Consider the following 22,510-nt stretch of genomic DNA (forward strand, 5'->3'; position numbering starts at 1 on the left):
TATGGCTCTCTTATTACCCTGTTAGAAAAAACAACAATTTAGATCCCTCACTTCCTCACAGATCTACCTCCCATTCCCTTACCAAAATCCTCCTGGACGTTCTGAAAAGCAATAATATTTTTGAGGAATTCCAATCAGGCTTACTCAAACTCAACACTCAACAGAGACAACGTGAGTGTCACAAAAGTCAGCAGAATTCTTGGTCCTGTCTTGTTCTCAGAGTTCAAGCACCCCCAAAGCCACGTAAACCCATTGTTTGTTATCATTATTATGCTCATGATATGCATCTATACCTTTCATTCAAAGGCATAGATGCATATCATACCTTTGTATATGGTATGATATGCCTATAATTCCTCTTTAAACCACTTTGTAACTTCTCTTGTACAAAGTGAAACATAACACTTACTTATAAACTTGTAGTGCAACCAGTTCAAAGCTGTCCATGTTTCTCACTGACACAGAGGCAAGAACTGAGGACATGAAAATGTTCTGCTTTGCGTTACCAGCGAGTGCATGTGAGCAGTGTGTGAGAGAGATTCAACAGAACATTGAATTAGACATGCTTTCATTTCCCTGCGCTTATGGGCAATATGAGCAGTAAGGGTGGGAGAAAGCCAAGGGACAAACTGTACAAAGACACAGAGACCCGAGGAAGCTTTTAAAATATAGATCTTAGATTGAATGATTAAATCAACTGAGCAGCTAAGTCCACTGACTGTTTTGTATTCTGTATAACGGTATAAATGCTACAGTGTTTAAATGATCTGGACCAAACCATCTGGAGCCGCTGTGATCTTTCTCAACTGGTCCCTCTCTGAATGAATGAGTTTTGGCCAGTTGTCCAGGCTAAGCGCACCAGCAAAACAGAGTCAAGGGCAGCAGGCTGCAATAATATTTGCCATAATTACCCAGAGAACACAAACATAACTGCACCTGGCTCAGCTGGACTACCTGGTCAGTTCTGCTGTGCGTGTTAGTCTGTAGTCTTTAGCTGGTGGTGCTTCAGTAACCCTGTGCAGAGGTCATGATGTGGTCAAGTCAAGTCTGCCAAAAACATCAGGTGGTTCTTTTGTCTCTTTTTGGGCTCCCACACCAACTTTCGCAATGTGTTTTTGAATCATTTGGAAACTTTCTTCATATTGAAGGGTCAACATCATGTACCAGTGGGTGCAGTGGATGTATGTGACCAAAAAAACAAAACCGTTTTTCTTCCTGTATGTGAGTCATTGTCATTCCAAGTGTGAATCAGCATTTGAGTCATTCTGACTTTGGATCCAGATGAGTTCAAGTGTGGATTCAAATGTCACAATTTCAATGTAATTATCAATACACACGATGAAAAGAGCCAAAGGTTGAGTGAGCATTCCTGTGGAAGCCAGGTATTAATAAGTCATAAACTACTGAGTCCTCTGACAGGTGACACCATACTCTAATCCTGACCTAGTGCCCTGAGACCCCCCCCCCCCACAAGCAAAGAGCAGATACCCAGCTGCTCGACCACACCTCATATCTGCATTGTAGCTGCTTAGGCTAAGCTACACCTGCTTTTTCTACAGTTTCTTCTAAATGCCATGGCTCGCTCAGTTGTTCAGCCGTCATGCGTGCTTATCTAGTTCCTCTAGTCTTACAAATAGCAGCTACTCATATCAAAAACCTTTCACACTATTCTCTCCCATGACACTGAGAAAGCTCCACAGTGTGTTCCAGCGTCCCAGAACCCCCAGCTTTACCACACTCAACACAGCCCATGTTCACGCTGAGTTTTGATTTGTAAACTCTTCTTTTTCTTTCTGTTTTAGACTAAAAACTGAGCTTTTCCAAAATGGTCTCCAGAGTGTATATCAGCTTTGTGTTTCTGCCCAGTCACTGTCGCCTAAAACGCTCTCTGTGATTGATCATTTTAAATGTCAATATAACCGAACAATTATATTGTGAATTTGGCTGTATTAAAACACAGTATAGGTGATTGTAAAGAGCAGTAAGAGACTGAACAGAGGTTTAATGAGCTTACTGGGCTGACAGTGTAGTCTGTGTCTGTAGCCTACCCAGCCACAGTCGAGAAGACAACTTTCTGTTGTCTCTAACTTTCTCTGTGATTGATATAGTCGATCATATGGCTGCTGTCATTAACCTGTATTTATGTTGATTTTTTTATGTTGAGCCATAAAATAACAGTAATGCTGTGTGGACGCAAGTTGTTTTCACACAGCGTAGCGTAGACATAGCCTGAGACATGACACACACACAAGGCCTCTCCTCGGCAGTCATCAAAGCATCCTTACCATCAAACAACACGTTACTCAGTGAGCAGGCTTTACTGAATATGTCAAAGACATAACTTTGACATTATTTAGCAACCAGCGTAACGTGATTGTGAGTTTGAATCTCAAAGCAACAAACTGTGAGCTCTTCTGGCCATCGAAGCTCGATGGATCCTTGTTTTACGCTCTCCTGCAGTGTGTCGCTGTTTATTACATTTTACACCCTCCCTCTCTGTCTCCAATCCATCATTATCCAATCAAAGCTAGAGTCTACCGTTACATAGAGGAACTGTCCACATATTGAATTAGGATGAGTATGGCCTTACATCTGGATCAATGAGAAAATGTTGTTAGCTCTGCACCACTTAAACACATGCATCATGCATGCATGTGTATGTGTGTGAGTTGCAGCACATTTTCCCCAGGAGCAGTTATGTATCATATGTAACAGAATCTCCTTATTTACCCTTCAGACAAGAGTCCAGCTTACCCTGATTACCCCAAGGTTCCCTGTTGACGATGACAGTCCCTTCCTGTGATTTAAAACTCTGTGTACCACTAACCAGCAGGCAGCTCCCCTGTTCGTTCTATTTTGAGTTAAAACAGGAAAAAAGCTCCAGCTTTATCTTTTACTGTTACAGTAAACACAAATAACATGTTTCCCCGTTGTAGCCTCAAGCGTCATGAAGAGAGAGAGGGGAAAAAAAGAGAGAGGGGGAAGCATGATTGATGGCTTTACCCCCTCTGGTTTTGAGATTCATACACTCTGTAACAGATCTAACGCACGCCAGATGTGAGAGGTGTGTATGTGAGTGTGTGTGTTCATGTGTGTGTGCATGAGACAAAGAGACTGGCCTCCACAACCCTGTCCTCACTTCCAGATCAAGCATCAGTCTCTCAAGAAATAATATGTAATCAATAGTCATCTGCAATTAACGGCAGTGATATAGCCTGTAATTGCATTTCCTATTGAAGGTATGTTTGTCTTGAAGTCACTAAATTATGTTTTTATAATATGTTCAACAGCTGCAGATCTGCAAACTAATGATTACAGACAATTATTTTCTTTTCTATTCTATTCTCGGCCGTTAGTGCTGTCCAGAGCTATGTTTAGAAGCAAAGGAAGTGGGTTGGTTGTGTGGTAAACACTTCCTGTAAACACAACAGCATCCCATTTTTTTATCCACATGTTGTAATGAGTGTGCAGCTCATCTGAGCAACCAGACAAAGGCATCATAATCATTTACAGGTTAATATCTGCCAATAGTGAAGCCAGTAACACCACATTATTTGACTGTGGCAGGCTAGTTTGCTGAGAGGGAACTTACATAATGTTCCCTGAATGTTACATCACCGTTTATCGCAGGTTTACAGGTGGATCAGGATAGATAATCAAAACATCCCTTGATAAAACACAGTGGATTTCTTGTGGATAATTCTGAAGGAAAGAGAACGTGGATACAAAACATCCTTACAATTCTAATATCAGCAAATAAGTAGGGAGACGAGGAAATGGCTATTTTGAGAGCAGCGCAAAGGACCTTGACTGTGTTTATCAAATGTGTGTGTGTGTGTGTGAAATGAGCATGTGAATGTGTATGACTGTTCCATAGGCGTGTCCGTCACGCCACCGGTGACCCTCAGATTCCCTCCTGTGCGACGTCATGTCACTTCCCCCCTTTGTTTCCCCGCTCAAGAGGACCTTTCTAAAAATGTCTTTTTGTTTAAAGGTTCTCAACAGCTCTCCTTCCTCCTTTGCTTGGCAGCGCTGTGTGTGTGTGTGTGTGTGTGTGTGTGAGTGTCTGCGTGTGTTTGTACATTAGTGATACCCCATATAGCTGGTCCCAAAAACAGGAACTCTTGAGATGCAGATGAGGATGCTGAAGGGTGTGTGTTTTCCTCTCCCGTTTGTACCTATATACAGTCAAGGATCCTGTTTCATAACACACTCTGGATGTGGTGAGGTGCAAATGGTGTGGAACCTGCATGTTACCACGCACTTTATTCGGAGTGACATACACACTGTCAAACATAACGTACCTCCCATGCTGTATTACTCACCTCTGCACAGAGTAACCTCTGGTCCTGACCACAGCAGTGTTGGGACACAAAGCGTCTCCTGAGGCTCTTTAGGAACTGCCAATTATATTCTGACAGGCATGATGTAACCCTCTCTCCGGGTCACCATGACAATGTTGAGGTGTTGCAGCAAGAACACAGTGTGATAGCGTCATAATGTTATGGGATTTCATCAATTAAGGTCCAGTGGAACAGCTACTCAGAAACTGCCCCCCACATACAGATACTGGAAGTACACACAAACACATACACACTTATTTGATGTCCAAGGGAAGCACACATGCGTTTCTCCTCAATGGAAAGTGGCTTTTGTCCAGGTAAATAAGTCACTTCCAGACTTCCAACACTTCCGACACTTCCAAAGCTTTCCTCGCTGTAGCAGTGCAACAATAAGAATCTGTAGTGGCCATTCAGAGGCAGAGGTAAAGGATGCACCAGGCGGGAGAACTGATAAGCTGACCTCAGGGGACCAGCCCGGCCCAGACCAGGCCCTGCCCTGCCCATGGGACGGCAACCATGCAGGGAAGAGGACAGTGATGATTATAAAAACAGACTGATTGTGTGTCGTGTGTAGCTGTGTGTGTAATGTGTTAATAATCTATAGGCATCATGTAGCATTCTTATCCAACAAGTCCTCATACCTAAATGACAAAAGAGGTTATTTGTCAATGGCTTCCAAAATTACCAGTATGACCGTTACAAAAATGATTCATATGAGTATTTTCTGATCTGCCAGCTCTGTGGGTAAGATTTGGTTAAAGTTAGGGAACTAAAACTACTTGGTTGAGCTTAGAGAAATATGGTGACCCATGGTCAACTAACCCTGTTGCCAGACAAGAACGTTGTGTTAGAGACAGCAGGCTACTAAATACTAAAGTCAGCATGCTAACATGCTTACAAGGTCAATGCTAACATGCTGATACAAAGCAGGTATAATATTTACCATGTTCAACATCTCAGTTTAGCGTGTTAGCATGCTAACGCCTGTTAATTATTTCTAAACATGAAGAGCTTTCCAGCTGAGGCTGATGGGAATGTCAAACAAACGTATTCGACGATTGATCTGATGATTTTGATTAGATTAAGTCAGGGGATCACCAAAGTCATTATGATTCATCCAAAGGGGGACATGAACTTGTGCACAAGATTTCATGGCAATATATCCAGTAGTTGTTGAGATATTTCAAAACCACAAATAGGAAGCTCATGGAGGAGACATTGCCAAGGAACCATGAATGTCTTCCAAAAATGGTGCCAATCCATGTAGCAGATGTAGATGTAGTAGCCCTAGATGATGAGAAACAGCTGGGTGATATGGCCAAAATCTTCTATCACACTATGTGTAATTTTATATCACGGTAACAGTATATATCAAGATACAGTAATTGTTTAATCAATCAGTGTTAATCATTTTCTGTACTGCTTTGGCAATATAGACTTTCTGATCTGTCATGCCAATAAACCTCATTTGAATTTGAATTTGAATTGTTCTGTAAATTCAATTGAGAAATGGTTCAAAATAACCACACCGTACTTCATGCTCTGTATTTACAATTTCACTCTCACTGTCGCTCTCTTCTTCTGCTGCGGTTGGCAAATCGGATTACATTGTTTTTGAATGACTGGTCAATGTTTTAATTTTCCTGGTGAGGCCAGTCTCTTCTCACCAGTGGCCTCAGTTCTGGTATCATTAAAGTTCTATATTTTGTGTATTTCACCTGCACATTTATGTGTGTGTGTTTGTGTGTGTGTGCGTGTGTGTGTGTGTGTGCCCGTTGTCGTCGTCTCTTGTCCCCTTCTGTCACCTCCTGTCCTCTCTCTCCCTTCCTCTACCTCTTCATCAAGTCATTTCCATACACTCAACAGGGGATCCTGTCTTGGATCCCATCCGGAAATTCAATCCCCACCAAGCAGATTCCCACTCAGCTTCTTAAAGGGCATCGTAGTCCATTGCTCTATTTACAGCCCCGTGAGTGTGTGTGTTTTCCGGTATCGCAGCTCTGAAATAGCTCTGTCAAAGAGAGTGCCAGGAGCCAGGGAGGCACCAGACTGAAGTCTCACGCAGATGTCCACCTCAACACTGAGGGACAGTCCCACAAACGACTATCACACAGATCACAGAATGAGATTTCCATATGCTCTGAAGTAGGGAATGAGAGGAAGGAGGAGGGACAGAAGGAGAGGAAGAGGAGAAGGAAACTGAAGATGAAGGGAAGTGAAAGGAGGACTAAAGGTTTTTGCTGTGTGGAGTCTTTGTGAGGTGGACAAGCAAAAGTCTCCGGCCTGCTTGGTGGAGACTCCTCGGGGGTTTGGAGCACAGATGAAGGGGATGTCTTAGGAGAGGAAGTGAGTGTGTTTGTTGTTTGAAGATCTGTTTAGAAAGACAATTTGACACATCGTTGAGGCTGTGCTGCACTTGGCATTTGAATAAAATACAGAATCTCACGGTTAGAGTACGGAGGAGCCCCGACCAGCAAACTGACCCCTTGATCAAACCATTTACTACCACCCACTGAACTCAGATCAGTTACTTGAGACCCCCACTAGGCCTCTGCGAGCCAGATAGGTCTGTTTTATTCCCTGGCAAACTGCTGCTTCACCACTCAGTCCAAACTAAACACATTTCAAAAGCAGGAGCCTGCACACACACACACACACACACACACGCACGCACATGTAGGCTACATGCACCGTCACACACCTCACACACACATGCTTGTTTGTGTGGCTGGCTGTGGATCAGAGGACATCAGTGCTGCAGCACTAACACAAACCTTTGGAAAAAACAGCATCCTGTGGGAGCATTGAGTCGAGTCCATCCATCCACAGCCGTGTGATAACACTGGGCCTGAACCCAGATGCACACAAAAAGACACACAACATATTTGCACATAAACACACGCACACATAAAGCTCGCAACTGGCTACCATACCCCCCAACTCTCATAAATACACGGGGCCCCTGGGCTTTGATCACTCTTGGCCAACAAAAGACTGACTAATGACTTAACAACAGAAACATGCGTTAACGACTTTTTCTCACTCTTTTATAATGTTTGCCAGGTTCTGCTAGTCATTGTGCTGCTTAAAGGGGGAAACACAACCAGCAGACTCCTTCTGCAAGAAGCTCTCTTTTCCTCAGTTGTGGCAGATGCAATAACATCTAGAAATAAGAAGGATACAACAGTAATCCTTCAATAATTCATGTGACAGCAGTACAGCTGCTGCTCTTCTCTTGTACTTTCATGAAAGTGGACCTGCTAGAGGAACGTTTGGGAACTGTGTTGTCTGTATTATGACTTTGAAGGGAGGGTTTGCCAGGTCAGTGACTCGTGAAGACGTCAAGGGACAAGGGAAGAGGCCTCGGGCTTGGTGGGGGAGTGTTTGCTCGTAAATGGTCTGTGCGGAAGTAGAGAGTGTATTTGCAGGAACCTGTTGGTTTCAATGTACATTGAAGTGTTCATGCATCATCTTGGGGTGTGTGTGTTCATTCGTCTGGAATCTGAGTAATCAGAATCAGAATCAGAAATACTTTATTGATCCCCGGGGGGAAATTGTACAGTACCGGTGCTCCCATTCAAGATTAGAAAGTAGCATAAATTTAGAGCTAAAGTATGTACAAAATATGAAAATAAGACATAGAAAATAAAAAATAAAGATAAAAATATACACATTTACAATAAAATTGTGTGGGGGCAGTTCAACCAAATCACCTGGTGATCATTTGGTAGCTAGCCTTACAAGTAGTTTCAGTTTTAGGAATCTACATTTTGAGCTATCTGCTGTTTTGTTTCATTTGTGCTGCTCAAGACAGTGAAAAAGTACATACGAAAAAACTCAGCAACAATGAGTCTTAGAAACAGGATTACCTGCTCAACATCAGCATGTTAGCATTGTCACTGTGAGCATGTTAGCTTGCTGACGTACCTTAAAGCACTGCTGTGAATAACAGCCTCACAGAGCCGCAAGCATGGCTGTTGACTCCTAGTCTTGTTCAAAAGTCATTTCTCAGTGCTTTGAACACCACAAACATAATTTCATTTATTTCTATCATATTGTGGTGGCAGCAGAAATTGCAGACGCTGGTATCTAAGAACCTGGACAAATAATAATGTGAAAAACAGTGAAAAAAGTATGTTTTTTGTGATTTGGGTGCCTAACCCTTCAAACAAAACGTTTGTTTCAAGTTTCATAAGACTGCACGATAAATGGCCCAAACATAAAAGGAAATGTATATTTATATGTGGGTGTGTGTGTGTGGACATGTCAATTCTCTGTGATGGGTGTTTGGGAGGAGGGGGGTGCTGCTGACTCTGGGGTCAGGAGTCTGACGTCACTGTCTTGCCGGTGTTTGACAGACAGGATTTCCTGTCAGCAGGTTGTTTACCTGTTACCCCTTGTGTCCACAGGGGCGGGTCGGGCGGTGAGACCAGCACCTGACCCCTGGCAGTGATCCCCTGTGCAGGCCACCTGGCCTCTGTTTGTCCCTGCCCCAGAGCCACCAGGATGATGTACTGTTCCTAGTCATGACTCGAAACACCGTCAGTCCTGTGCTACTGTAATTTCCTCTATGCTGCTCAAGTATTGTCTTCTTTTCATCCTTCAGCAATGGTTGTCAGTGTGATCTTCAGTGAAGTCAGCAGGGTTAGGTTTGCATGGTAAACACAGAGACAGGCATGTGTCTTGGTGTACTTGGTGGAAGGAAAAGAGAAGCGAAAACTAAGAGAAAGACTCCCCTCCTCACTTTACACCCCTCCATCAGCTCTGTGGTACCAGGAAAAGTTCAGACCTGTCACTCATTGTAGGCAGGGGTCCTCCATGCACACAAACACATGCATGCTCTCCCTTCTGCGCTCACAACGCACACACACCTGGTTTAGTTTTGCGGGGTCGGAGGTGAGGCATAGATGGATCTTTATCATGGGTCATACATGAGGCAGGCACAGAGAGTGGAGGACCGATCTTCACAGCGGATCTCACAGCGGTTATTCTAGGCTTCGGGTTAGGCTGCTCTTTTGATTGACAGTACTCATTTGGCCGTGCCTCAGCACATATTTATTACTTATCCTTTCCCATCATCAACTGATAAGAGATCTCCTACTGAGGAGTTTGTGGAATTATTGCAGTACAGTACGTTTGTCCCCTCTCTGGTGACTAAACTGTTGGCTACGAGTTTTTCCGGTTGGAGCGGGCAACAATGTCCCCAGTTGGCATTCACATTACAACATTTATAGGATGTTGTAATCACACATGAATGCACACACCCACATGGATTACCTGATAATATCACAGACTAATCATGTCTGTGGATGAGGTCTTTTGGTTTTAGTTTGTTGTATTTTATTTGTTAAAAGGTTTCTTCATTGATTAAAACATATTGTAGCTGCAGGACGATGGTCTGCTCTGTGTCTTTGTTAGAAAAAGTCTGGCTGGGCTTTTTCTTTTACCCGATTACTGAGGGATGTTTCAGGTTACGCAGATCAGGCTGAGTGGATTGGTTATTGTCAGTGTGATCTCATAAAGAAAGCACCATTTCACATTTCTGTGTTCATTAGGTTGTGTAACTGCTATTGTTTTAGTTCTACTCCCTCTCCAGGCACACACGTGTGTGATTTTTTTTTTTGTCTGTGTATTATTACAAATGTAATTTAACTCTACTCAGCAGGGTTGAGGGATCAATCCCCAGGTCTCTTCAATTCATCAGCTCTTGTGTATGAGCTAATGGCAGCACCACAGCACTCCATCATTAACTTGGCTTGCTCAGAGGGTTGTCATTATGGCAGAGAGATGCTGTAATGCTAATGATAAGTCTGTTTTTACTGAATCACACGGGGCCACACACACACTTTGCAACATATACACAGGTCAAAAACAAGTCCTGTTTTTAAATTATGCAGTCAAACTACCTCCAGGCTTGTAAACAGAGAAGCAGCACTGATGTGTGTCTGGATTCATTTACATGTGCATCACAACAACAGGTGTCTGCAATGTCTGTATTTATGCTATTATAGATGTAAATGCAGCGTTGGAAGTTATGGATTACTGAGTGTTGGTGGGTGTTCAAAATATGCACTTTTGGAAAAAAGCTAAATAAATGGTCGGCTTGTTTGCTGTCGTACCAGGAGCTGGATGAGCTTGGTGTCATATCAGTTTCATCTCTGTGTCAGCATACTTGTCACACTAGTGCTGTGTCTGGCAATTTCTGTAACTTTCCAAAACCGACAATCTGACACTTCAAGCTGTGAAGGGCCAGCTGTGCGGAGGTGAGAAGGAGGAGCCAGGGTTTGCACTCTTGCTCTTATTTTTCACTCTTTGGACAGCTATTTCTGTCACCATGCCTTCTGAATGCCTTCTTCAAAAAGTTCACCGTAATCTCCATATTTAAATGATAACTATCTAAATATCTTTCTCTAAATATATCGCTCCATTTTCTATGATGTCTTTTCACCCCAACTTCGAGTGTGGCCATTTGGAACTGCTTGTTGTGGTCGAACAAGACATTGTACAAACTAGATCTTTTCTAGTAGTACCCGACTCTTGGCACAGGGGCGAAGACGAGAAATATTCCTCCCAGTAACTCAAAAGTTGTCTTATTTACATGTTGTGTCTTCTTTGCTGGCTAGCTATCCACTGGTAAGCCTATATTCAGGAGTCGGCTGGGCTTTGTTCCGATTTCGGAGGGGTTTTGCCCCCTGTAGCTTCACTGTTGGGCCAAGTCTTCTGGAGTGCTGCTGCGTGCAGTCACCTGGGCCTACCTCCAAACCATAGCTTGGCTGTTATACCACAATTTGTTAAATCTCATGCAAGAACATTTTCGTATTCTTATCCTAAATCTTTCTTACCTTTTTTTCTGTGAGGTCATACTAGGGTGCCTGTTTCGCTCCTGTTCTCTTAAATCACTCAAATGTGCCACATAAGAACAAATATGTTCGTTTGAGTGGTTCTTGCATGACGCCCGTTGTCTCTATTTTTATTTGTACATGTTTTAAATACAGAAGATGGTATCTGTGGATGTGGAGGCTTTGGAGTTGTTGAAAAGCACCTTGGGGCTGAGGAACAGAAAGTAATGTTTTAAGTAATATAACTAAACACTTCTGATGTTTAGTAATTAGTAATTTTATTACTTTTTAATGACTAATGAATAACAAGTAATTGATATCTTGCCTGACACCGTGTGAATGTGACAAACGAAATACATCAGATAGAAAAACATACACACACACACACACACACACACACACACACACACACGACCGTCCTGACACACTGACCCAGTAATCTTTGACCTCCAGCTGGATCCTGCGTCCAGTCCAAATCATCCTGACCTCGTCCCAACCTCATCCAGGGGTTTCCATTCAGCCGTCACCCTGCCTCCCCATGGTAGAGGGTCTTAACTCATGTTCATAGGTTCTCTTCATTTTACATTTATCATTCACCTACAGGACAGGATTATGTTACAAAGACCACTGTGGAGGAACAACAGTGTGTATTTATGTGTGTGGGTGTGTGTGTGTTTGTGTACCCAGTGGATGGATAGATACATGGGAGATGAGCATAAAGTAAATGAACAGCAGATGTGAGCTTTGTATGACAGCAGGGGTTATCCACACACACACACACACACACACACACACACACACACACACACACACACACGTACACTTGATATAAAAGATCCTTAGGGCTTAGGGCTTATTCACGCTCTCACCTCTGAAATCGTTCATCCTCCTTTCTTCTCACACCACTGACTCCCATGAAAATCACTTATCTATAAAACAGGTGCCTGTGTGTGTGTGTAATGTGTGTGTATGGTGTTTAAGTGCATGGCATTTTTGATGCGACCAAGAAGAAGGGAAAGACGGACCAAATGGAGAAGTTCATTTGACCAAGACTAAATCATAAGAGAGGGGAAAGAAGGGGTGTTGGGAAACAGATGAGGAGGGAGGCGAAGGTTGAGGGTGAGGAGGAGTGGAGCTGGCATCATTACAGGACACAGGTGTGTTTACATTACGAGGCAGTGTTTCTATGTGATTAGCACACTTTGGCAAACTATATCACCAACAAAGCTCTCCACATCACTCACAGTGCTAACCCGTGACTGTTTGACACCTCCACCGGGACCTCACTGATGAATCCAAGACAATTGCTAAGCCCCTGAGCTGTGTGTATATATATGTGTGTGTGTGTGTGTGTGAGAGTATGTGCTGACCTGCAGAGGAGAAAAGACTATAGAACAACATATGAGATCATCCTGACTCCCTCGCTGACAAGTGTTTTATCACTCAGAACCTGAGGCCAGCTACATACCAGCTCTGTGGAGGGAAGTTAACAGTTTGCTTTCCTCATTAATGCGACATAAGAATAGGGCCATTAGATTTAACTGCCTCAGTATGTGCTGTGGAAGATAAGGTGTGTGTGTGTGTGTGTGTGTGTGTGTGTGTGCTCGCATCTGACTGTGATTTTGCTGTGAGTTTGTTAAGGGCCTGTCTGTCACCATGTGGCACATCATTATGAGGGGCAGCATCTGATTGTGGTTATGATGCACACATTCTGTACACATGCTGACCTCAGTAACGGTTGAGCCTGACTTTTTCGGTTTCTGAAACTATAAACGTTTGTCCGTGCCCTCTAGGACACATAGAAGTGTTTTCTGATCTGACGCCCTTATCGGCAGGACGGCATCTTCTGTCTGTTCCTTTCCAAAACCGTGTCTGTTTTATGATGTAAGGTTTGGTTAGGTTTAGGCACAATAATGACTTGGTTAGGTTTAGGGAAAGATCATGGGGGACCTTTGTTGTCATGGTTACTATAATAAATAGAGGGTAAAGGTTAGGGAAGAGGTCTCGTAGTGTAAAAAGATGTCGTTTTAGGGCACTTTCTGAAATGACTAATGCTGTTGTTCCTGTTTGGGGAGACGGTCTCGCTCCACTACATTTCAGAGGCAAATATTGGGCTCTTTCCTCCGCCATGTTTATTTGACGACCGTACTCGTTACTTTGAAGATTTACCAGTTGCTTCCAACCCGGGGGTTTAGTGGGGACCCCAAGGTTATGAGAGATGATCTAAGTGGTTGCAAGATTATTACTGAGGTAGAAAATAATGAAAAACACAAAATTCGGATTATATTTTGGACTTTTCTCGAATTATTGTTTTCTTTCCCCTGTGAAATACTGCATGTTTTTACCTCTTCAGGCATCTAAAGTTAGTCAAATGGAAAAATCTGAGAAGGGAAAATCACTCCTCAACTGAACTGCTGACGTGCAACCTGTGATGAGAGAAGTAAACATCAATGCTGATTACAATGAGCTCATGCAACATGATGAAATGACAGAGTTTTAACCAGTCAGCAATACATGGTCCTGCTACAAAATTACAGATGAAGACATATTTCTATTTCTGTCACAGTCTGCCTCTCTCCTCACCTCTGTCACCTCAGTAAATTTCCCCTCTGTTTCACCTGATTGCCAGCCACACCCACCTCTCAGCTACCTGCTTGTCATAAGGCAATCAGCCAGGTATTTAGACTTCCCCTCTCCACTCACCTGTTGCCAGATTGTTCTTTGTTCCTCGTGCAAGACTTTCCAGCGTTTTTCGGACTGATCTCCCGGTTTTGACCCTGCCTGCCTCTGACCATCCTGCCTCGTCGCTGCCCCGGACATCACCTCAGCCTTCTGTCCCCGACCACGAGCTTCACCTCTCCGTTCCTGGTTTCTGTCTGCCTCTCCCCTGGGCTGTTTGGTGATTCCCTGCACAGCGTGAGTTCAGTCATCTTTTCCCCTGTGGCTTTCAGTGGATCAGAGACTCTCATAGCATCGCCACACACACCACCGTGTACGCATACTCGCCTGATGGCTCCTTCGCTCCCCTCGAAACGGTTTGGCTCACGACGCGCCGCAGAGCCTCTGTGGGCTAACAACCAGAAGCAAGACCTGCATTGTTTCCAGTTGTACCTGTCTGCATTAAATCACAACTTTTTAAAAAAAAATATATATATGAAATATAACGTGTTACTTAATGAGTTTTAGAGGTGCTGGGCAGAGCCAGACTAGCCGTTTCCCCCTGTTTCCAGTCTTTATGCTAAGCTAACTGGCTGCTACTATTTAGCTTGTAAACATGAGTATTATTGATCATTAATTGATTATTGATCATTCGCCAGACTTTTCCTTTTTAATGGATGAAAGGATTACTTTTAATTGTACTACAACAAACTTTGAGAGAATGTTTGTATTTTGTTCTTGGTACAGAAAACTGAAGTCAATGTACCCAATGACTTGAACAATATTTGCTAGTTTTCATTACACATCTGCAATCGCAAAAGCCCTTTTCAACTTCCAGCCTGGCGAATGATGATAAATAAAGATGAAAGGTTGCAGTGGTCTCTGCCACACAGAACGCCGGTCGACTTCTCCAGCTGTATTTTTTTTTTTTACCTAACATATTTCATAAAACCACAAAGTTACCTTTGAAGTACAGCAGGACGCTTACAGGAAACATACTCTCAGAAAAACATGCAACTCAGTATTCCCGAGATCCCAGAGTTCGTTTACAGAAATGGTTTTACCATTGAGAAATACTCCAACCGATAAAGGAATGTATCTGCTATAGAGAAAGTGGACTGGTCTTGATTCAGTTTAAGACTGGTACCTGCTGGCTCACTTTTCTAGAGAGGTTTGCAGCGGGAAGGAATGGGAGAAAAGAGGCAACACAAGAGACCTGCCAGTGAACTCTGCATCCTGAGTAAAGCTGTCAAGACTTTTATTTTAACAACAGGAAAGCAACATGAGAGTGGGAGAGAGTTTGTCCCACAGAGAGCGAACAGTCAGCAGTTTGTGTTGAGCATCAATGGAGAGTCTCTGTCCTTTCCTTTCCCACTCAGTTCCCCTGAGGGCAGAGGATATGCTACATCTACACACCTCCGTTCCTCCAAAGCTGGAAGAATTTTAATATCAGAGTGGACTTTGAAATCACAGAATCACACACACATTCTTACACATTTTCTTTTTAATCTCAGCTGTTTGTGTGTAATTGTGTATGGTCTGGATCTAATGGTCCTCCTGACTCTTCACGGCCCATCACAAATTTTACAGGGACTTGTTTTCCCTTCTTTAGAAGAGCGATGAGTTGACTGACGGCATGGGAGATTTCCCCTCCTTCCAACATTGTTTTCTTTGCTAAATAAACTTTAATTTGCTGTATTACTCAGTGTTCTTTGAGCTGGGCCATATAACGTGAAGGATTGGGAACACCAAGGCTTCAACTGGCTACACACATAAAGCAAAATGTCTGTATTTACAGTATTTTCCTCACGGTTGAATATTAATGGTCTCTAGCAGAATAAGACGAATCTGGATGAATGAATGTGTTGTGGATTTCATCCTCTAATAGTGTGAAAGTTATGAAATTAGTCACAATTAAAGACTTCAATGAAAGAATGCATAGCTGTGACCCACAGAGGAGCATTAGAAGATCAAGCAGAGGACAAAGTATGACGTGCTGCATTCCTGAAATATCTACAAAATACAGTCCATTGATACAATCCTTGCTGTATACCATTTGAACGTACAGTATTTCCTCTCATACACAACACTGTCTCTGTTGATGGTTACATAATGAGCAGCCAGTCTATAGGCAGGCCTAAACAGTGGCTGCTGTGTTATTCCTTTTGGGGTTACTCCAGGGTTGTCTTTCATATCCAGAGAAGCACATTCATGCCGCCGGATGTCTACGGTGTGTCTCCTGTGCAGAAGTATATGTGCGAAAAGTCAACGGACTTAGACGCATTTCACTACTTCTTAGTCGTGATGCGGTGTGCAGCCTGTTCATCCTGTCAGAGATAGAGCAGCATGATGAGGTCACTACTGCTGGACTGTTTTAAAGGTTTAACCTGTGCAGAACCTGGGATGACCTTTGCTCCTCAAATCACACATGCAGCACAGCCAGAACAGCCTCACATGAACACGTGTGCCCACAAATGTTCTCACCCTGACACTTGCATGCAGACTCACACTCTTTTTTTGTGTTTCTCCCCACGAACACGCGTTATGTGCATGCGTAAGGTAGAAAAGCACTCACTGAAATGGGCATCTACATGCTAATCCACACACTCGCAAACACTCCTATGAGGCAGCAGGATATGGCCTCTCCAGGTCTAAAGCCTGGGCTGTTTTTCTTGGCACTGGACACAGCAAAGCCTGCTGGGGGATATGCAGCAGCTCAGTGGTCAAACAGAGCCAGCCCTGCCCTCAGTACCAAACACACTGAAATGCACACAGGACACTTTTCAATCCATCTTCATCTCCCGAACGCTAAAACAGAATCGGACACAGCGCTAATGTGCTGGTTAAGTATGAAGAGGAAGGATACTGCACAGCAACTGTACAAGGCCACACAAACTGTGGCCGGCCCATGTGCCCTTGTCTGTTGGCAGAGGTTAATCCCAGCCCTGTTAGTATAACTCTGTCTGACAAATAACTGCTTGATGGTAGGAAACATATGGACAGTAGGACAATAGACAGTGGCATAACTCTCCTCTGCTGCATGAGGACAAGAGTCACCCCCTTCCTCTCTATTTCCTCTTTGTGTGTTTTACTCCCCCTTCCTCTCATGTAGCCTATAAATATTCTCCATACTCTATCATACCATTTCTTTGCCTCCATCTTGCTTTTTATTTTCTTATAATTCCTGTGAATCCTTTTCTTCCATGTAATGTTTTTAACATGTTTTTAACATTTCCTTTTCACCCACCTGTCTTATCTTTGTCTTTGCAGCGTTATTCCTACGTTTCTCTTCTTTAACAGCACATGTTCCCTCTGTCATGCCTGGTGTGCATGGCACTGTGTGTCTATGACTGATGTTGTTCAAGTTTATCTGTAGGTGCCAGATGTCTGAGAGCGTCAGAGCCTCAGTTTACTGTCAGAACCTTCACATCCGCGCCCATCTGCAAACCACAGTGTGTGTGTGTGTGTGTGTGTGTGTGTGTGTGTGTGTGTGTGTATTATATTTCCCTTATTAGTGCTGTCACGTATGTATGTGTTATATTCTTAGGCTCACAGTTGACTGTGGTTAACTGTGTTGATCCCTGAATGAGGCCTGCATTTGTGTGTGCATGTATAGTGAGATAATGTGCTATTGCAGGCGATATAGGCTGCTGCGTCAGACTATCTTTAGTTTCTGACTCAGCCACACTGTTGCAGCCAGTTGGATTTTTATCAGTATTACAAAAATGTATTTTTAGCCATGTGTAGCCATCCTATACAAAGCCTGCTGGTCTTCCTTTGACCTTAAAGTTGCACTAATCAATAATTTGATATAAACAATGCCTCAAATGACTAAGCGTAATGTGAATTGGGTCACTCATAGAAACAAACCCACAGAGAATTATTACCTGACTCTGCAGTTCCCCTCAGCTCTGCAGAACCTTTTCTCCTCTTCTGGCTCATTGTTTTGGTTTTGGGGCCCATTCTCATCAACCTCATTTCCAGGCACAGCTGAGTGAGGGGCAAAAAAGTTCTGCTAAATCCACTGTACACTACTTAACCAGCACCAAACAGCAGAACATAGTGAAGCATTAAGCAGCTAAAGAGGCAGATATTTCCCTCAGGAGTCAGTGGAGACTAAAAAACTGTGAATATTGGACTTGAATTCATCCAGTGGCCAGAGACTCCAAATGAATGCTTGATGTTCCATATCAACAGGCAAACCTTTATAGGTGATAATATGTCAGTGTTGTGTTTTAAGATTATTCTGCTGCTGCCAAGTGCTCAAAAAAAAATCTATTAATGCTGCTTCGTGCTAACTATCACTAGCGACAGCAAGATGGGTCAGAGTTGTATGTTTGGGTATCTGCTAAAACATTTTTTCCGTTTCTCAAAATGCTGTGGCTGCAGGCTTAGATTTACTTTTGAACGCTCATTGAAATTCAAAAATTCAAATCGAGCTCCTCAGACCATTTACTCCAGCCCAAACAACCTGTTTCATGCAGCAACACTATGTCAATTTTCCTAATTTTAGTGCAGTCTGAGGATTATTATACCCTTTAGTGGATTCAAGTCATCACACAATGCAACATAAAAAGTTGTGAGCGACAGCAGGACAGTATAGCATTCTACATAAAGTCCCCAACTAAGTCCAACACACTGTGGTAAGTGAATGAATGAGTGAATTTGGACCCAGTCTCCTGAGTTCATCAAAACATTAGGAACACATTTTGTATGCAGTCGCACTTTTTTGATATTCAGTTTCTGCTCCTACACGCCCCTCTGTCAAACAGCACGTGTTAAGAAGTGCTTGCTGTTTAAACAATGAAGTGATTAAAATAAATGCAACAAGACTTCCACAATTCATACCTCACGTCTTCCTCTTTATTTGTCTGTGGAGATCCTGCAGATCAGAAGCTACGCAGACAGCTCACTGATTGAGTTTTGAAGCACCGACTTCACTGGCAACAGGTTACTTGGCATCCGCGTCCAGACCGAATACAGACCCTCGATACACACAGAAGGAAGCCTTTGAAGTCCTCACTGTGGTTTGTAAATTGATGAAAACTTTAATGGCAGCAATGAAGCCGGCAAAGAGCAAAACAAATGTGTGATTCATCTTCAAGGACCCAGAAGTAATTGTTTCAGAATGCTTTGACCTTGAGCCAGTAAACTCAGGTTGAACAGCTATAAAAGAGGCGGTGGTCGCTGTGGAACAAACAAACAAGTGTGCAGCAAACGTACGTCTTCTCTAGATGCCTAAATTACTCCAACAGCAATATGCACTGTTGCATATGACAAAACAGTGCTAATGCACCTTATACATGTATGCATTTGCTTCATTTTTTACCTCTATGTACCGCTGAGTGTGTCGGTGTGTGCTATGATCGAGTCAGTATGAGGCTGCAGGGTGTACGAAAGCTCTTCTAATGACTAACAGGCCAGTGTAGCTCGTGGCCATCCAGAAAATGTTTATTTTGATGGATAAGCCAAGAGCAGCCAGCTGGTTTGAGTTGGGAACAATACTGGAGATTCAGCCTGCATATGGTTTTGATTTAGCCCTCCCTCCTCCTCAGATTCTGAATCCCCTCTCTCCATCACCCCCCCCCCCCCCCCCCCCCCCCCCCCTTCCCCTCTCCACAGGCCACTATTGCCTGTATCTTCATTTCCTGAGAATCCTGCTATCCCTCTTATCCCTCACCTCACGATCACTCCCTTATTTTTATTTTTTGTTCTGTCACCCTGCCTCACTCCCCCACAAGCCCCTGATGATTGGAGCAAATCAAGTAATAAATTACTCATACAAGTGCATCATGTTTTATTGTTCAAGATTAATAGAAGAACAGAAAAAGTTGGGTAATCCCTGAATTATTGGCCCCTCTGCTCTATTGTAAACTCTCTGGGAGAGCAGAGGTGCTTATTGGCCTCTGTAGCACGTCAATCCTGCCTTTATCTGTATGAGAGCTAAAGACACAGGGAATAAAAAGTACCGGTGCACTTATGAAGACTTTGCTTTCATTTGGTAGAATATAATAGCTTGTATCTGCACAGGCTGCTGTGTTTGAGTGTGTGCAAACTGCAACAAGAGGGCATATGTCAGCCAGATGAGGATTTATGGATGTGTGCCTGCACGCATGCATAAATAAGTGTGTACAGTCTATGCATCAGCCACGCTATCCATCTTGTTCCACGGATCTTTTGCCACAGCACTGGTGGCTGCCTGGTCAGCTCAGAGCTCTCCTGTTTCACCGTGCAGGCTGTGGTGGAGCTCCTCTCACTCTGCGGTCTGTCTGTGGTCAGTGGCCTCCTCCTCACACAGGATTGGCTAAAGTGGGTTTTTTCCCTCAGTTTCCTGTTTCAAACCTACACACATACACACAGGCACAAACATCTAAACACAAGCCTACATGGGGACATGCATGCATACACATCACATATGGGATGTGAAGAAATTTGGTTCTGTGGTGAGCCCATTAGTTTTGTGAAATGGCATATATCAGACATTGTGATGGTGCAGGGGCATTTCCCTTGGCAGTGCGGCGTTCTCATTGAAGGAAGTCCACCAAGATTTCCATCCTTCTTGCACTGTTGGTCGGTCCACCACTTTGGTCCAGACTTAAATATCTCACCAGCTGTTGTATTAATTGCCATGACACTTTGTACAGAAATTCATGGTCCCTAGAGGGCTGATCCCTCTAACTTGGGTGATCCCTTGACTTTTCGCAGCAGATTGATATTTTTGTGTGTTTTGAGTGAACTGTTGGATTGATTGCCATAAAATGTGGTACACACCAGCCACAAACGAATTCTGGAGCACTTTGTCTGTGGTGGGAATGTCATCTGACCTCAATTTGACCCAATTACAAGGCGTACTTAGCAAGTTTGAGCTAATTTGCTGCCATAATGGGTGCGCTTTACATACTGGGATGAGCGAAACCAACAGTTGCTAGCAGCTAGCTGGAGGGTGAATCTAGGTCTGACCTGGACTAGCAACAACATGTTGCCTTCTTGATATTCTGACTGTATTTACTGTCTTGCTCCAGCCCCAGACACGTCTAACCAATGAGTGGAGAGAATGTTCTCATGGGGCTTGTAGTGATGCATTTTGGTTTGCTTGGATTTTTTTCAGTGTGAAAATAAACCAAGGGTAAAACGCATGAAGATTACCAACTAATCCACTGATTGGGACCAGAGCAAAGAAACAATAGGTTTGACATTGTCATTAGTCTGGAATGGAGTGTGGTGCCACAGACACTGTAGAGTATGAGTTGCCAGCTGCTTCTTCGAGAGGCCATTGTGTTTGTGGAGGGTCACGCTATGCCCCTCAGATCCCACGTCATTCTGTACCGGCTCTCCAACCAACCAGCAGGAGTCACTACTGCAGCAACAAGGACACCAACATTGGCAGGTTACAGCACGTCTGCCCAAAACCACTGTGGGATCCAGAATTGCGCAACAGTGGGGTTTGACATCAAGGTTTGTGTTGACTAATACTTTTTGACAGTTACATGTTGAGCAGAAAAAGCTCTGGCAAGTCTGCCCTGTAATCTTCTACACAGTTATGTATGTGTGTGTCTGTGTGTGACTGTGTGGTGTTTCGGCTCAACTGTACCGTTACCTTAGGGATTAGAGAATTAGGTTTCATTGGATCCATATTTGTGTCCTGAAATGATTGTTTGAATGTTGTGAATTAAATTATATTTTGGGTCAGAGTGATGATAGAGTGAAGTCAGACAAACAACCCTTCGGTTCTCAATACACACATACACACACAAACACACACACACACACACACACACACAAAATGAAGTGTAAAAAAATAAGTAAAGTAAAGTATGTCATGTTGCTCAATCTGCGTTGAATTAGGTGAGCATTCAGTGAGTTTAGAGAGGGAAGAAACCGGGGAGGGAGAGGGGTGAGTGCACCTCAGTTAATGGTGGTGGTCTATTTCGTGAGAACTTATTATTTAATAGTTAAAATACACCATCAGCCCCTCCAGTATTTGTTTATGTTCTTGGCTATGTCTTGAAATCTTTGCTGAGCCAACATGAATAGTTTGTCCCAACAAGGTTAGAACTTTCACACAAACACACACATGCACACACACACACACACACACACACACACACACACACACACACACACACACACACACACACCCATTCACATTCACACAAATTCTTTCTTTGCACACGTCACTAAGTGTATTAATAATCAATCAGATGGCGGTTTGATTCCGCCTCTCTGTGTACAAACAAACAAGAGTTTGATTCTGATTGAATCCAGATCCCATGTGGATCTCATTTCTCTGACAAATATCTTCCAATAATGTTTTCCATTCTGTGGCTTTCATTACAATACTGAGCAGGATATCAAAGTGCAGTCGAACGAAACAGAACATCTGTAAAACATACACAGCACTCTCCTTAACATACATGTTGAGAATGACGCAATGAAAACAATGAGGATGGCTCCCTCTAAGTGCTTTTGTCCCTTTCATTTCACAGCTGAAACATCATCATCCATTTCTGAGTAGACATCATTAAATCAATTTGAATGTCACGCTAATCATTCCTTGTGTGTGTGTGTGTGTGTGTGTTTGTTTGTCACGAGTGCTGATGTGTTTATGTGTGAGCTGAGGCACGAGTGTTCAATTAAGCCACTTAGTGGTTCACCTATAAAATGATTGCT

The sequence above is a fragment of the Enoplosus armatus genome, chromosome 7 (genome assembly GCF_043641665.1).
Source record: "Enoplosus armatus isolate fEnoArm2 chromosome 7, fEnoArm2.hap1, whole genome shotgun sequence".
NCBI classification, from domain to species: Eukaryota; Metazoa; Chordata; class Actinopteri; order Centrarchiformes; family Enoplosidae; genus Enoplosus; species Enoplosus armatus.